General features: G+C 35.5%; 1 protein-coding gene across 1 annotated transcript in view; it reads right to left on the bottom strand.

Annotated features, from left to right (window-relative positions):
• The window catches only part of LOC136829529 (uncharacterized), a 23,758-nt gene extending 17,031 nt beyond the window's left edge, over positions 1-6,727 (bottom strand). Inside the window, exon 1 of the mRNA XM_067088357.1 lies at positions 6,640-6,727. The gene's annotated coding sequence lies outside the window, so the exon portion shown is untranslated. The remainder of the gene's footprint in view (positions 1-6,639) is intronic.
• Positions 6,728-8,105: the final 1,378 nt, after the last annotated feature.

Raw genomic sequence — 8,105 nt, 5'->3', positions numbered from 1 at the left:
TGCATACGCTGATGATGTTGTGCTGCTGGCTCCTCAGCTTTTAATATTGGCTTAAATTTTAACCAAGAAAAAGACAAAACTCATGGTTTTTATTATGAACATGAAATAAAACGAAAATATTAAGAATTTTAAGACTGGTATCGATGAGGTTGAACTTGTCAAATCATTCAAGTACTCGGTGTATGTTATAACGTGTGATTTGAATTACAATAATGACATAATTCGGACAAGAATTATATTTTACGCTGACTTCAACATGGTGTTGAGAAATTTTCCTTTACAGATAAAGGGGCTAAGACATTTTCATCTCAGCAATTCTGTTTACAGATACTGTATATGGTTGCGAAATGTGGTTTGATGGTTCGTCCTCTAGGAACTTAACTGCTTTCGTGTTGGCTGCCATAAGGAAGTCAAAAAGATTTTAAACCTCTCACATCATGACAGCAACCGTTATGCGTATCAAGAAGCCCAGATTTTGACTTCCCAACATTATATGAATAAATCTGAGATTGTATCTGCATTGTGGTTGCTAAGCAACCCATGTGATTTTATTCAAAAGATTTTATGTTTTTTCCATATGTCTTCAGTATTTTAAGGTAAGAACGAAATTTAAAAAAACATTTTGTGATATAGATTCTTTATTACACGAAAAAGATTCTGTTTTAGCAAGAATTTGTTTTTATTCAAAATAACGATAAACATGAGGGAAGTTCATCACGTACATAATTAATTTCATCATGGTTATGTTTTAATCATGTCATTATTTATATTGCCTGTCAAGGCTTTTACACGTTTCCTTCTGTCATTGTATATAACATAGAGAACATAAATTTTAGAAAGTTGAATGACCGCCAAGTTAGGGAAGTTTTGCCTCTGTTCGTTTGCTTGTTTTGTTGTGCATTGTGAAGATATATGTTTTAGTGTTGTTAATCATGACTGCTTTATGTCATTTTGTTTATATTCCGACTTGAGAGTATATTATATATCATGGTAATTTTTTAACCTATTCAGCTTAGATATGAAATTAAGATGAATTGAATTGTATTGAACTATTTATCTATCTATCTATATATATATGCTTATATATAGATAGATAATGCATACATAATATATAATACATAATACATATATATATATATATCTGTATCTATCTATCTATCTATCTATACATATATATATACAGTATATATATATATACACATATATATAACCGGTAGTGAAATCAGCACTTATACAGTATAAGAGAAATAGATATGGGAAACAGGAAATTAAACAATTTTAATTTGAAATGAGTCTCATGTCAGCAGCGAAGCGAAAAGGCATTTGCACCTAGTCTGAGCTTCTGACGTTTCAGCGGTTCAACTACATTGACCAGCAAAGTCATTCTACAACCGGGTCGTAGGTAGAACAAAACTCAAAAATTGTTCTATTCAGAATCTAACAAAAATGGGGCTAGATTATTAGAATTAACTGCATATCTACTACAATTCGATAGATGTTATAGGCTAGTAAGGTTGTGGATATAAGGGATGACCAAAGACTTGAAAATTTTTATAAGTATTCACAATGAGCTAATGTAGACTTACTAAGATTTATACTTTCAGTTTGTTAGGATTCAATTTAGCTGAACCTCTCATGAGAGATTCAACAACCACAGGTTTACAATTAGGAGATGGGATCGATGAAAAAAGGGTAGTATCATCTAAATAAGTTAGAAGCTAATTTTCTAGGCTTGATCACATTTCGTGCATTCACAGATAAACAGTAGTGGACCAAGAACACCACCATGAGGGACACCAGAGATGATATTCCTGCAGTTTCTAAAATGCCCGCTAAAAATAACTCTTTATCATCTGCTTGTGTTTGAAAATTGTGGCCTCTTGAAATTAAAAGCAACAATAAAATCAAAACTAGTCACGCTGCTTCACGACCAGAATCTTGTGCTTCACAAGCCTCCAGGAAGTTGCGAAAGCCAAACCTATAAACCAGGAAACAGATGATTATTTTCACCGGAGACTTTCGGACGCTTTGTCAACGCAAGGTCAAATTAGTAACTGTTTTTAGTTGTAAAAAGTGAGCGGTAATTGGCAGACTATTTTGCGAATTGAGTAACATTACGAATTCTGCAATATGAGCTAAAAAATCTGCCTAACTTACGGAAAATAATAGACACTACAGGAACTATTACTCAGCAGTCTTCATAAGAAAAAATTCAGGGAAAAATACCACTTGGTTCTGCATTTCCATAAATATCAAGGTCAAGGAAGAGGTTTTTCATATCACGGGACCGAAGAGCTTAACTCAGCCAGGTTAGCATCAGTTTTGCACAATGCATAATTAGTCAATACTCAGCATATTGTCAAACACATCAACCAAAATGGCTGAATTTTCCTATGGACAGTGAGTGACACACCAATCATGTCTATATAAAAGGAGTCACTGTTGAATCAGTGCCATAGAGTGCAGATTCAATAGCAGATGTGTACGTGTGTAAAATTTTCCTACCTACTTGTGAATTCCTGGACGGTTAAATACAAACTTTAAATGAGCACTAATGGGCATGGTTTACAGTCCGTGTAATTTAGTTATCACAAATAACTTGGTGCAGTCACAGCAGGGTGGAATCATAATGCAGGCACCAATTTACTGATTTTGCACTGGATGAAAAAACATCAGGAATATTGTTATAATTTTTATTTAGCAAGCTTTCCTTTTTTGTTCAGTTCAGTCTAGTTTAGTTTAAGCAAAGAGTTTTCGTTCGTCTGATTTTCCCCATTTGCTAAATTGCTATTAAAAGTTTCCTGATTATTTTTGTTTTAATTTGCCTTTGTTTTACAAAGAACTAGTTTTCAGCAGTTGCAGTAATCACTGCAACTGCTAAAAACCATTTCTTTGTAAGAGAAAGGCAAATTAAAACAAAAATAATCAGGAAACTTTTGAGAGCAATTTAGCAAATGGGGAAAATGAGACAAACGGAAAGTCATTGCTCAAAGGTACAATAAAGATCAGAGACTGGGTCTTTATAAATCTCAGACAGGATAGAATAAGAAAAAGAAAAAACAGATAAGTGATAGAAGTAGAGCAAAAGGACAAAAAACGATAGTGATATGTAAAGTCTATCAGAAAGCAGTTCGATTGAAAAGAGTAATGAACGAAGAAGAATGTAGAAAAAAAAACAAGCTGTAACAGCGGCATGCAAAATAAAGAGAAAAATAGTACATAAAAGAAAGTATTTAAAAACGCAAATAACGAAAATAAGGGTAACCAATAAAAAATACTCAGGTGAAAAAGAACTATGAGAAAGGAAAAGGAGAAAAAGTATTAAAGGATCAACAACAGTGAAAGAAATAAGCAGGAAAGCAGGTCGACGACCTCCTTAGTTTCAACTTCAGTTCATAATATTAATTCAATCCATCTAATTAAGATAAATATGATGCCTAGCATCAACTCAGATTTCAGCGGAGTATACGATGAACAATTTGATGTATACCCACTGGTTGGTACGAAAAATGGGTGCTACTTTTGCTTGTCATCTACGCGTCACCTCCGAGGTGCTAGTACTGAACATGGCGGAAGTTCAATGGGACGCCGTGTTTACTACTAGCCCCTCGGGGGTCAAAGTATTATTACACCTATTTCTATAACGTGTGGTCAACAAATCAATTAATAAACGATATCTTTGATCCCCGAGGGACTAGTACTAAACACGGCGTCCCATTGAGCTTCCGCCATGTTTAGTACTAGCACCTCGGAGGTGACGAGTAGATAACAAGCCAAAGTAGCACCAAAAAATGCTATAGATGTAGAAAGGCGTTTTTGATTACTATGCTATCGTTACATAATATTAAAACTCAGACTAAAGGGAATGGAGATGATGATTATAGTATTTGGTAAGCGTTCCTTTTCTGTGGAAGGAAATGACCTTGTTCAGACTCAAGGGTTTCTTAAGCTTTTATCTCAGAGAGTCCCGGCGCTGACAATCAATCACTGTTGCTGTGACTCCAGTCAGAAGAAACTTCCAAGACTAATCAGTTCTCAAAGAACTCACTTTGTCATCTGTAGATCAACCTATGACTATGCTATGCTCCCATTAACCTGACATAAAATAAAAATTGGCTTTAAACTGAGGTTAATCAGTGTAAATAAAATCACGCCAAACAAAATCAGTCAATTGAAAGTGTAAGCAGTTTCTTACGAAGTGAAACTTAAATAAAACAAAACATTTGAGGTCTTCCTTAATCTTGTGGGTGTTCGTCAACGCCAGGCTGTGTACCGTTTTGTGAACTCGGGATTTCTTTTTATTGCCAAAAAGGTTTGGGTCTAAAATTCGGTTCATCCCATATTATACATGTACCTTGACCTTGGTACTCATTGCCTATAAGGAAAACTGAGCAATTAAGCGGAGGGAATTACAGTACAGATGCTGTTGTTGTTAGTTAAAACTGCCTCTGATTCGTACAGCTTGCAGCGTAGAGACAAGCTGTCTGTTAATGAAATTACGCCTACTCTGTTCGCATGTGTGATGTGAACTACCCTCCACACAGACATATATACTAGCACACCAACACATGTGGTAGAGCAAACACATACGTGCGCACTTGCACACATGTACTGTATACTCACAAGAACTCACAAGCTATAACTTTTGTTTTGCGCGACCGGTCACACATATCAGCGCGCCCCTGCACATTCTTAAACTTGATGTACACCATCAAGCATAGATATGCGATACGAGAAATAGGCTCACGCATGCCTGCACATGAACATGTGTATCCTAGGTGCAAATTCACACACTCACGGCGATCAAACAGCAAATAAATCCAGACTATTTTTGTAAGACACACCTAAAAAGTATTATAGATCTCAAGAGCGACATAGAAAACTGCTGTACTACAGCTCATTCTTTCTGTACTATTTTATCTTGATTTACTGTTGGATTAGCATATTTTGCGGTACAGTTCTTTTTAAAGTTGAGCTACATCAGTCAACGCATAAAAATGACTGAAAACGTATCTTAAAATAATTTTGCACGTAAGGTAGTTATAATACAGAATTTTTATTCATATTAAAATCATAACTTTGAATTTGTACTACGTTTAATGCATTGATTAATGAAATTTTGTTTATAAGGCCAAGCACTTTCAGCCATTCAGTACTTACGGTGAAAAGAGGGCGTTGGATTACGCGATGCTGTTACGCGAGCGCAAAAAGATACGCGTGAGTTTAATTTTGTATCAATAAATGACGAGTATTTGCTATTTACCACAAGGCTTGATTGCTAAAAGATGTCAGGAAACGTTCTCGCGTGATACCGCCTGTGGGGAGGAAGCCTATCTATGTATGTCGTTAGGTCAGTGGTTGTACTTTAAATATTTGTATACAGTATGATTTTCGAAAAGTAGGGCAGTCGGAGAATTTGTATATTCGCTGTGGAGCGGCTCATTTTAATGATAAAAATGTTTCATGTCGTGACTTAATATTTGTATCTCATACACTGGTAATTGACTCTATAAACTATTTTTCTTAATGGAGAAAAGGCGTCCAATTTTATTTTTCCTAGAAATATATGCTCACGCCTCTGAATTTGTTTCCGTTTTTATGCCGCAGGCAACTGTATCGAGACTTGTGAACACCAGCGTTCAGCTTAGTAATAAAAAGTATTTATCTCATGTGAATTTGGGCTAGTGTCAGTTGCTTGATAGCTCAAAGCGCATGCACTACCATAACTGGCATACACCCGTGTATCATCACCATAAAAACCAGGGCGGAACATTCTCAGTTTTTACGTTTTGCGATAATAAAGAAAATATCTGACAGCCTGACTGATAAAAGATGTCAGAAAGTTGGATCACTTTCACTGATACGCAATAAGGAAATAAACAGAATTTATAAATTCATCTGTATACTAGATTGAAAATATAATTCCAATAATCAAAACTGACAGAAGAAGTCAGCTCTGAAAGTTTCCCTTTATCCTAAAATCGGAGAGAGAGAGAGAGAGAGAGAGAGAGAGAGAGAGAGAGAGAGAGAGAGAGAGATTTTCCTTTTCAGAAATAATAGCAAAACATAAATCATAGTCTCCCACTCTTAGCATTTATAATGATTATTATTACCGTGCCTGTTCCGTCAAAAAATTATGGGAATATAAAATTAATTTTTATTGCATTTTGGTTATAAGACATCGAGCACATTCATTATGCTCTGAATTTTATAGTTTCAGATTTATTGACAGAACACGAATGAGTTCATTTCCCATAGGTGATATGATTGCACACAGAAAACTATATATATATATATATGGATACCCAATACTTTATTATTTAATAAAATTATTATTATTATTATTATTATTATTATTATTATTATTATTATTATTATTATTATTATTATTATTTTGGGACAAGGCAAGAATCGTGATCTCGCGAGTCAAACTTCTAAATAAAACACTTCAGATAACTGAAAAAGGAAAACAGCGCCAAATGAACATAAATTAACTGAAATTTAACGTTAATTGTAACGTTAATTCTAATTCGACATTTACTAGCTAATGATTATTGATATAAGTGAACACATGTCTTTAACATCAATAAATGAATGGATGATTACATATATCATTATTAGGAAACTGACTAAACTCACCTTAGCTAGCACAACATATCCCCCTCCGAAAATTCACCAACAAGAGCTTCCGCGCAATAATGATCAAGATGCTGCAACCACAGCTGATGTCTGACTGCTCCTCAGAGCGTCGAAGGAGTCAGGTTTCAGTTCAGTAGATTGCCAGGTCTCCCTGGTTTGAGTTGCCAATCTGTCTCTGACAATCCCACCGTAATACTTTCGGTAGCTAAGCTGGCTGGGGTAGGTTAGGGGATGGGTGGGAGAGGGAGGGGAGAGGGTGAAGATGAGGAAGAAGGATATAAAGAACGGGAAAAGGTTAAGATAAAGTTCTAACATAAGCACAATATCTTTTGAGACTTTCACTGAGTTGCCATTTTTTCTCCAGGAATGATTACGGTACTCTTCACTTCTTTTTCCAAGAGGGTTGATATTACTATATTACCAACGATTTTGCGAAGTCTTTGTTACGTAGGTAATAGGTTACTTAACTGTCTTATATTGAAATAACAGTGTTTGTAAAAGAACCCTTTCTTTTATTTTCTGGAGTAATGAAACCAATTTGGAAATAGCTCCGAATCAGAGATAACCTATACAAACTGTCCGCGTTTATCTTTTACAAACACCATTATTTCATTGTAAGACAGTTTAGTAACACACACACACACACACACACACACACACACACACACACATATATATATATATATATATATATATATATATATATATATATATGTGTGTGTGTGTGTGTGTGTGTGTGTGTGTGTTTGTATGTGTGTGTGTGTGTCAAAAAGACCAAAAGGTAAGCAAAACGTTTTTCTTAAAATGCTGGAATGCTTAACTTTTTTTTTATAAATTCTGCGTAATCATTAGATTTTTTACAATACCTCGATTTACTCCAATCTGAATATAATCCATGACTACCCCATAGGAGGTTAGTGCCGTCAGTGCACTTCACATGGTGCACTGTAGGCATTGCTACAGGGTTTTTGTATCGCCCCTTTGGCACTTAACTACATCCACTTTTTAGCCTTTTATCTTACCTCCATTCCCACTTCCTTTCTTCAGTCTTGCTGTCCACCCTCTCTAACTTCTTTGTGCAAATGTGGGGTCATCTCCCAGTACCATCCTTACTTCCTTGTACTTCATCTTTATATTTTGGATCTCTTTATCTTGGTCCAATTCCCTCTTTTCTGTCTTAAGTACTGAATGGCTGAGAGTTCCTCAGTGCTCGGCTTGACAGCCTAATTTTCATGAAACCAATCAATAACCCATGACGCGATTCGGGAGAAAAAAAAAAAAAAAAGACTAAATGCTCCTGTGAAGACGTTAGAGTAGGCGGCGCTTCCGCAACAGAAGGCATAGGTTGCGGGCTGCTCTATGAGCTGGAGTCCGTGGTAGCATGGAGGCAGCTATATCTCAAAAAAAAAAAAAAAAAAGACAGAACAATATGGCAATGAAATGGTGGGAAGAATAGCACCTCGATA

Source organism: Macrobrachium rosenbergii, chromosome 44 (assembly GCF_040412425.1).
Source record: "Macrobrachium rosenbergii isolate ZJJX-2024 chromosome 44, ASM4041242v1, whole genome shotgun sequence".
Classification (NCBI taxonomy): domain Eukaryota; kingdom Metazoa; phylum Arthropoda; class Malacostraca; order Decapoda; family Palaemonidae; genus Macrobrachium; species Macrobrachium rosenbergii.
The sequence above is the reverse complement of the archived record's forward strand: the minus strand, read 5'-3'. Positions and strand labels throughout refer to the sequence as shown.